We start from the raw sequence: 10369 nt of genomic DNA, 5'->3' as shown, positions 1-10369 counted from the left end.
GAAAACAACAAATAAGAGTGCTTTAGCACTCTAACTTTATTAAAGTCAGAAGTGATTATTAGGTACCGGATCAGGGGCGGAACTGGTCATGTTACCCCGATGTAAATCAAAAGTGCCTCGTGCACGGCAGCCGGCTGACCTCAGCTGCATGCTTCCCATATCAAACATAAGTCTGACGTTACATTTGACTGCACTTGTAAAGAAGGTTGCTTGGCTGGGGACTGATTTTGCTATCACTGATTTCAGTAGTTAGAAAAAGCCCATCTCTGTTAGTTAGCTGATGTGACCAGGAGCCAAGAGCTCCCAAACTGGCACACCTTCACCCTGGAGGAAACACGCCTACTGCCTCTTTACCAGCACTGGGATATCTCCTTTGATACTTCATGAATATATATCGATATTTTGATATTTCATGAGTCAGGAAAGAGATTACAGCTTTTCGTTCAAGTTTTCTTCTCCTTGAAGTAGGAGGAGTCTGGGCCACCGGACCCAGGTGATCACATCTTCCTTCCCTTCAACTTTGGTTACCCGTAGTCCTACTCAGCAGTAAACGCAGGGTGAAACATTTCCAAGAAAGTAACCAGTCTTTCCTCCAAGCAGCAGATGTTTCCCCACACACAGAAGCCTTCTCTGGCCCCAAAGCCCACGTCCTGGCCACCTCCCGATGGACCTGGACTAACAGCTTGTACCCAGGCGCTGCGGGCAGGAACTCCGTTCCTGCTCGGTGCTGTCCACGGAGCTGCTTTTTAGCTCTCAAAGTATTTATAAACTGGCACTGACACATTCACTGGGAATATTAGCTTTCATAGGAGCCATATGCCACTTTAGAGGACAAAATATAATCTTTAGGGAAAAAAACCCAACCAACTTCATGCACTTCCTAATCATTCTTATTCATCTGAGCCATCCATTTATTGCTTCCCATTCATCTCTGTTTTTAATGACTCAGCTGGTGATTTCTTGCTTACATTGGATCAGTCCCAATGCTATTATGACCTAGCTATAGATTTACTCATTTTGCTGCAAGATTTTAACTCAATTTTTTTCAGCTGTACAGCTGGTTCCAGACTGCCAACATTACCAAGTCAACACAATAAAAGTAGCAAGGCAATGAAAGCATATGATTTGTATTTCATGATGAAATTTGTAAAGACTTCCCCCCTAATATTTAGCATTAAATCAATAGTAAAACGTACAAACTTTTTATCAGGTGATCATTTAAAAAGTCACAGGACCAATTAAAAACATTTTGCATCTCTGCCGAGGACTGCGATTACATTAATGTTACAAATTAACTCATAACTGACATGCAAAATAATCCCATTTGCTGAAGCATGCCCAATAATAGTTAATCTTCCCTTTTGCTCTATGGTTTTTGACTTTTATAGGGTATTATTGTGGCAAATAACATCTATTCATAATTTCTGCTTTCCATAGCTGAGCACAGTTTACGGTTTATGGGCAGACTTAATCATTTTTTCAATTCTATAGCATACATGGAGATATTTGCTAAGGAACAGGAATGGGGGATTAAAAATGATCAGAAAATGTACTGTAAACCAGGGAGGAGCAGCCCCAGGCGATGCTCGGTGGCCGCGCTGGGCGGTCTCAGTTATTCTCCCCGACATGCGAGTGAGCCTGACCTTGCTAAACAGATACTTTGACTTTGGGAAAGTCCACATCCACGTACCAAGCTCTTGTTACTCCAGAAAGGGATAAATTCATCTGGGTTTGCACATTTAATTTTCTTGGTAACACGTACTGAATTTTTCTCGGATAGTTTGGCTCCAGAGGATTATCAGTATTACTTCTGTCGTAGCTGATAAACACCATATGGATCAAGCATAATCCACTCGCTGGTTTAGGAACGGGAAAGCCTCCCAGAAGTGAGATAAATCCATGTCCTGGTCCTGTGAACAGGGCTTGTCCTCAGGGTGCTGATTCAGTTAAAAGGGAGATAAAAGAAAGTACGGGGTGATCGGGTTGTTCACCGCAACATTGAGTTTTTTTCCTGGCAGCTGAGGAACTTTCCTCAGCTCACACGAAGCGTGAACCTTGCATTTTTTAGCACGCTTTTAAAAAGCATCCCTTTGGTTCAGCCATACGAAGGACGCTGCTATTGCCGGGAGTGGCACTGGGACCAGCCTGAAGCCTTTCGTAAGCAATTCCTGCAGGAACAGCATCGTCTTGCACACATGGAAATGTTTCAGGAAAGAGAAACACACCTAAAAAGCAGCCAGCTGACCATACATCCAATGCTGTGCTCACCCTCAGTGCTGCAGGGACAGCTGAAGTGCAGGGGAGGAGGTATTTAGAAGCGGAGAGCGATAGGAATACCCTGGCCCACCCCTCCTGTCAGAGACGTGTTTTTACATGATTAGTCCCATCGGAGTCTGAAGCATGGATGAGAGCAGTAGAAGCTGGCTTTAAATTATCACATAAGCAAGGACACATTTATAATTAAATAAATTCCAAATAGTAAAGCTTAGCACTCACAAATCCTTTGTATGTTTTCCAAGCACTTTCCACTCACTGGCAAATTAATGCAATAATATGCAAGAAATCAGGAAGGTGGCTTGGATAATTTTCAATTAGCTGCTTGAAAATGCTTTGAAGATAAATCTAGCCAGATTTTCTGAGCTTACTTATTTGTTCCAGCTTATCTGTGCAAATACAATTGGCTGCAGCTGCCTTAGACCATCTTTAAAAACTTGCAGTGCCAATGCACAAAGCAGATGTAACCGGGCCACTATATTCTGCCACAGCAAAGATTAGCCAGACAAAACGTTCTTTTATGCTGTAATACCTAACTCCCTCTCCCTAATGTCACTCTTGCTTTGATATCTTTTTCCTACCCGTAAGTCTGATCAATGACGGGAAGGTTTTCATGCTGCCACCGTACTGTGCTCTCCAGCCACCGTTACTGCCCATGGAGCCGGGGGTCTCCGTGGCTCTTCCAATGCACATACACCACCAGCATTTTCCCAACATCTAGCCCTGCCCACAGCACGGCATTATTTTCCAGCATTTGGATTCTTACAACCCAGTTAAGGATGTTTAATATTCAGGATAATGTTTCTGCATGAGCCATTAGTCATCTTTTCCCAATGATTGCCAGTTAGTTCCTATAGATATTTCTTCTTTGTTTCCCTGCAGAAGATGCAGATTCAGGCAAATCTTACATGATATAAGTAATGAAACAAAATGAGCAAAACCCAAATGAAGAACGTGAGACACGATTCGTTGCTGCTTCTAAAGATAGGAGCAATAAAAATGCAAAAAATGCAACATCCTGTGTTACACAATGCAAGGATGCTGAGTAGAGGATAAATATAATAGAATAACGCTGACATCTACCATGGTTTACAGGAACTTACTCTTTTTCATCCTCCTGGTTTGATCAGTATGAAGGTAAAAACAAAAAGGGCAAACCAGGGGAAATGATACCATGAAACTTTGTGGAAGCCATGCCACAAAAAGATGCATTTGGCACAAATAACACGCGGCCCTTCTGTTGTAGGTGGTGTGTTAGTAACATAGGGAATTACTGCATCCTCCTCATAAACAGAGGGCAACAGTCATTGCTGGAGTAGCAAAGCCTTTCCACAGGCTTTTCTCTTACATCGCGGCTGGATAACAGGCTTTTGATTGAGATATCTCCTTCATCTGGCTTTTTTTCCACTGAATGATCAATTCATGTATTACACCAGGCTGCACTCCTCTTGCAGGGTATCAGAAATCTATTTTTGGCTTGATCGTAAGAGCAGAAGCAGAAACACAATCATGCTTGGAGCCAGAACTATTTATACCCTAACTCGGGGTATACCCGAGTATACCCCAACCACTCAGGTATACCACTCGGACCACTACCCCCCTTTCTACTGTCAACCATTCAAAAAACCTAGCGAAATTTGCACATTTCCACAGCTGTTTTTTTCCTTAGAACACCCGCCATGCTTATGCTACTGCGGGCTGCAAGCGAGGAGCTGTTAGAAGTGGGTTTCACACAAACCCTCGCTGTTGAAGAACCATTCCTTCATGGGGTCTTAATGCCTTATTCTTTTCAAACGGATCAAATAGATGAAAATTTGGAGATAAAATACAAATCTTAAATCCCCAATTTCTGCTGCAGCATGGGAAGAAATCTATGTGAAATTCTGGGGCATTACGCAGTGCTGTAAAGGGAGAGATCCATGCTGTCTCTTTTACACGCTGTGGACAAAGGTGGTTGGAAGTCAACATCCAAATTACCTAGTACTTCACTTTTTCCTGAGACAAGATTACCTTCCAACCCCTATTCTCCATAGTAAGTGGACCTTCTGGGGAAAATCATGTACCAAGAAGTCATGTCGCTCTACCAGCCAACGAAAGTCTTCAGCTTGACCTTTCTATGACAAGTTCTTCAGCTCAACCCCACGTTGGTGGGCTGGATGCCCACCCATTCCTCTCTCAAACCAGACAACACAGAGCTGAAGAGAGCACATCAGAAGAGCTAAATGCATCATGGAAAAAGAAACTTGCTGATCATCAGTGTTCCCTGCAACATTCGCCATCCTCAGTGAGCACAAGAGCACGAGTCCATGGGATGGGCAGAGCGTGGAAACACTGCGTCAAGTGGGAGCACGAGAGAAACAGAAACAACAGGAAGGATTCAGCCAAGGGAAGAGTATTTCCCACACAAGCCCACTTTTTTTCCAGATCAGCAAGTAATAGCTTCACCAAACAGCCCCTGGAGCACAAGCTCACTGGTGCACACCGCTTAGCCTGGATCTTGTTTAACATTCAGCGATGCTCTCTAATCCTCTTAGGTATTAGTCTTGAGATTCCTGCCAAGCACGGGAACAGCACAGCCTCCCAGACAGCACTTAAATGAACTCACTGCTTGAAATGGGCCATTTTGCAAAATACAGCGGAACTCCAGCTGTTCATTTTTTGCTTAACCTCAGATTAGCACCTAGGAAGTCACTACGGCATGCAAAACGCAAAATTAAATAACCTCAATTTCTACGTCTCAGGTGACTCCCTGGAAGTCATTCTGCATTAAGACTGGGATTTCTGTCGCTTAATTACTTGTTTAAAGTTAAGTACCTAATTTGAGTTAGACATTCCTATTGTCTCTCTGTTGCCCACTGCAAAATTATCACATTCAGGTTATCTAGAGCCCTCAAGCCATGTCTCCACAATCACTATTTTGTGTGTTACTAAATCACCCATTACTGCAGATATGATCTGGAGCAGGAACGGGCACACAATCATATTTCTGTTGGATTAGCCAAGCATATTACCCTGAGCTTATTCTGGCCTCATGTTGGCTACTACAACACAAACAATATTTGATCTAGCACAAAGCCAGATGGTGCAAAATTAACCCTTTCAGCACAAATCTGACATGGCACAAGGGAGTTTAGACGCAATCAGTGTGTAGGCTCACGTAGCTGTAGGACTTCTGACTTGGTGTTTGCAACCTCTAAGTTTCCTGACACCAAGCACTCCCTCTCCACCCTCCAAAGGTGAGCTAATCAAAAGCATCGTACTTCATCGTATTTTATCCACTTAGAATAAACACAATGTCAGCTTACAGTTAATTTGCATCTGATCATGCAATACCCTAGATCTTGACACACTGGTATATTTGAGGATTTCTTCAAAGAGGGCACAACCCTATTGTGTAATCGAGAGGAAATGATGACCACTTTCAAAGGGATGACTTCCCTTCATTCTCTGACTCAAAATCCCAAACCGGTACCCTAGAGCTACAACAATTATGAGATGAAGGGTAGGAACCCAGACCCAAAGGGGAACGGGACAGAGCACGAGATCAGCACGCTGGCACCATGCAGAGCTGCTGACCACCGCCACCAAGGATGGGCAGAAGAAGCCAACCTGAAATGACACCTTCCTTAGAAACCTCAGATCCGTTACAATGGCGAGTCCTCGTGCTACAAGTTCCTACAGTGGCTACAGCAAACATCTAATGTAGAAAGCTCTGAAAATCTCAAGGATGGCCACAAAGCGCAACAGGTTGCAAACGGGCAGGTATACCTTGGCTGTGCTGTCCTCGGCTGCCTGCTTCTTCCATGGCTGGCTGCATCTAAATAAATAAAAATCCCTGCTGATCGGCAGAGGTGAGACTCCACTGATTCCTTTGAGAGATGCTGGTGGAAAAATGCTGAGCAATACCGTTCTGCATTAACAGGCCTCTCTAAAAAACCCAGCTCGGTATTAAACAGCAATCCCATACAAACACATACCAATATACATACTAACGTATAGAGAAAGGTGCGTACGCAGGTGTGTGCACGCTCTCCGCAAGCACCACACGGTTTGCAATCTGCCGCTCTTGCAGGCTGGCACGTCTTTCATCTGACAACGCTCAATCAGGTCAGTAATTCATTCTTACTGCCAGGGAGCAAATTGTTGCCAAATGGTGTTTCTTCCTGAGAAAAAGGAATAAACAGGCATATAATGTTCCCATTGTCAACCCAAAACATCTGCTGGAATTCAGAGGGGTTTGCTGTCCATGCACAATGTGGAGACGGCTTCTACTTTGTACCCTCTTTTCTCACGATGAGGAATCGCAGCCTTAGCCAGCAGCTGAAATCTGCTGGAAATCTGAAAATTGCCTTCAAGGAATTCCTGCTTCCACGCAGCAGCGTAGTGGGGTTTTCACTTCTGACTCAGGGACTTTTTAATTTTCCTTGCTAAGGACCTGCTCGCATCCTGCAGCCCCCGCCAAGGTGCTACGAGAAATGGACACAGTGGGATAACCTTGTTCTTGGTTATCAGCTTGAACGAGGTCACCGAGGACTGATTTTGATCAGTGCTCCCTAAGAAATGATGGGCCTGATCCTGCCATTGCTGCTTACCCGTGAGTAGTGTTTGCTCACACAAGGCATTCAAGCGAGGTTCCCAAGATCTCTCACAGAAAGTAAAAGGTAATTCAAGGGAATAAAAATCAGCTGGGTTGTGGTGGTAGGCAAGGAAGTTTTTTTATTGCCTCTTGAAAAAAGGCAGCATTTTAAATTTTAAATTATTTAAACCCAAGAATATTGGAGACAGATAATCAGTGTACCACAGGCTGGATACCTACTTTCCACTCCTTTTAATTCAGTTTCTTCAGCATCTTAAAATACTCTTTTCAAGACTTTCCACCAAATAAGAGGAAAATACACAACACTAAAGGGATCACAGGTTGATCAGAGTTATAGGGGGACTCCAGAAAAGGTTGATTCTGTTGTAACCAAGACCCACATCTAGCTCCATGGGTCTAAATCCTCCGCGAGATTGAATCCGCTCCAGCAATACAAAGAAGACCATAAAGCTGCTTTGAAAGCACTGCGAGGAAATCCCTTTTTTTGGGAATTCTTATGCTAACATAAAGCTCCATGGCGTCTGCCCTGTCCTCGATTATGCTGAAGCGGTGCAGGATCAGATCGGTCACGGAGGGAAGGCGTTAGCAAGCCCTTCCAGCTAAGGCAAGGTAGAGCAGCCTTGCGGCTGCTCCGACTTGCGGCCAGGACAAGGGCTGAGCTTCTGTTTTCTATAGGGTGTTTAAAGCAAAAGAAATCTTGAACTAAATTTTCAAATCTGAGTATGTTAAGTTAAAAAGATTGATGCAGTTTTCCAAGAAGAGGCTATGAGGGAACAGAAAATCTAACAGAGCCCATGTCCTTCAGATGTTTTGGGGACTTTTTATTTCTCTGCCATGGGTTGGTATCATTTATCAGAACTCTAGAATCTGAACTTATTTTTTTATCTCTTAATGCCATCTAGCAAAATAAACTCCTATCTCACAGCATACCCAAAGCACTTGGATTCACAAATATGAAACCATAGCTATAAAAATGCCAAAAAGTACTTTTTCTTGGATTTTTTTCAGCCAGAACATTGCAAAGGCAAAGTATTTTTTGGGAAAAGAAGTGTTTGGCCTTGCTTTCTAAACATGAAAATGACTCCCTAACTCCTTCAAACCACGGTTAAACAAAGCTTGTCAGCATTTCATTTTCTTCCTTGAGGCAACCAAGCCAAGCTCTGAGAATTCAAATGACCGAAGATTATTGATGCCACCCAGCAATATACTTTACCCATTAACAACAGCAATCAAATTCAGTTTTAGTGTATACATATGTCAGTGGAACAGCACAAGAGAAGAAATGGGACTAGTGTCTTCGCTGCCCCAGGAATTTAAAAAACTGCTGGAAAGGCCTGGCACTTTGCTGAACAAGGCAAGCAAGGAGAACAAGAATAAACAGAGCATTTCCCACCGCTAACATATTCCCATTGCTCATAAACTCATTTACAATCTAGAAGCGGAATGACATTATTTTTGACAGCAGCAACATAGTAGTACCCCAGATTTAGGGGTACTTCTGCCTGAAGAGTGATTTAAGGTTAGAATAACATTACTCTGTTAATATTAAACACTCACTGCCTTGTCTCATGCTCTCCACTGTACTAACGAGAGGTCAGACGCAAAAATCTATTAAGGTTAGTGGCCCTCTCTGAGTACTTGTCTACAATCACTCATCACAGCTACCGAAGTAGGATGGATGCTTTTGTCTGGGATTCATAAACCAGATGAAGTCCTTGTTCTCTCTCAGAGCATTTTTCTCAGAAAGTGTTTGCAGAAACTCTTTGTTCTCAAATCCCCCAGTTCAGCATCACCACTCATACGCCGGGAGGTCACTCAAGGCCAAGATGGAACAAAACTAATTATATCGCGGGGAGGTCTAGCAATAAATCAGTTTTGAAAAGGGAGAGTGGCTCCAGGATCTAAAGATCCCACAGCTAGAGAGGGCTGGGATAGCTGGGGAACCTGCCGAAACACAGGCGCAGGAGAGCTGTGCTGCCACCGACCCTGCGGGCAGAGCCCCTGATCCTGCCCGTGGTGTGGTCCGGGCTATTACTGCTCCCAAATTCTGCTCCTCTGCACAAGGATCAGCCCCTCACTGGGTCAAGATAATGCGTTTTTTAAACGTGCCACGGAAGCACAACAGACTTCAGGGTGGCCATCGAAATCAAGACCAGAATGCCAATGCATTTCAGGGCAGCCCACATCCGAAACACCTTGTGCGTGGTTAACAACTCCCGCGCATTGCTTTAACTCAGCGACCTCGGTTTATTGAGCATAAAATCCAAAGGGGGAACCTTTCCCCTGAAATCATACTCAGTGTCTCACTAACCCACCAGCAACAAGCCGTCAGCTCTGCTAAGTGTTTGCAGAGTCTTGCAAAGCATTTCCGCCGTTCACCGCTGCATTAATGATTAATGATTCCGCCAGATGCAAATGTCCCAGGCTCTGAATAATCAACTTATGGGCAGCAGCTCAAGGAACTAGGTGGGAAAGACAAGAAATCCAAATGGTAAAGCAGAATATTTGGCAATCTGGCGTACAGGCACCTTCACCTGGGGGTTGTGACCAACCCTGTAGGCAAAGGCAGGTTTCTGGGCTTGGTACACTCAATTAAGGTAAAGGAAAGCAAATCAACTGTTCAGTGATGCTTTTTTTTGGGGTGGACTGAGCAAAATAAGCAGGGTAAAGCAAAGCCATGATTCACTTTTTGTGCTACTGCAGGGTGTAAAGCCCCAAATCGGACAGCAGGATCCTCCCAGCATGCTCCATGCGGTAAAGACACACACAAAAAAAGATTAAAGCTGCCTCAAGGAGTTTGCAATCAGAAATCATGAGGCACTGAGCAGCTGGATGCTGATCTCCCTAAGCCGGTGGATATTTCTTTGGTTAGTGGCTGATCCCATCTTCCCCCTTGCCTGTAAATCTTTAATCTCTGTCAAGATTTCTATTAAATACTTGCTCAGGTAGTTCCTGGTTTCTCCGGCCAAGCACATCTAACCCTTGCAGGAACTGCTGCTTCCCGCCTCATTTGTCATCCCAGGGTCGCGCTTAATGTTTTTGCCACAGTCACTTTGTGGGTTGGATCCACATGTGCGGGGCAAATTAAGGCAGTATCAGTGGAGTGGCTATTTCACAGGGCTTCAGATGACACTGTCACGCCTGGACACACTCATCGCACGCCAGCACGGTTTCGGCCGAGTCGCGGCAGGGCAGGTGGCTGTGGTCTGTCCCTCGCAGCCCACCCAGCGCAGACAGGGCTGCTGCTTCAGTTTCAGATCATTTTTGGTAGCCCAGAGGCTAGAACTCTTTGCATATAAATAGCTACATTTTTTTTTTTCTTTTCATTATTTGACTAACCCTCTCTCCCCAGGTTTCATCCTTTTTCTCACATTTACAACAGCTCAAAGCACCCGTCTCTAAAGATCTCTTTTGTGTTGTTTCCCCCTCAAATGCTATTTTAACATGTGTTTTTACAACCAAGTGGCACTATAGAAAGTAGGAGTCTAGAAATCAAAA

This window comes from Pygoscelis adeliae, unplaced genomic scaffold (genome assembly GCF_000699105.1).
Source record: "Pygoscelis adeliae isolate BGI_AS28 unplaced genomic scaffold, ASM69910v1 Scaffold286, whole genome shotgun sequence".
Taxonomy (NCBI): domain Eukaryota; kingdom Metazoa; phylum Chordata; class Aves; order Sphenisciformes; family Spheniscidae; genus Pygoscelis; species Pygoscelis adeliae.
This window is presented reverse-complemented; position numbering follows the sequence as displayed.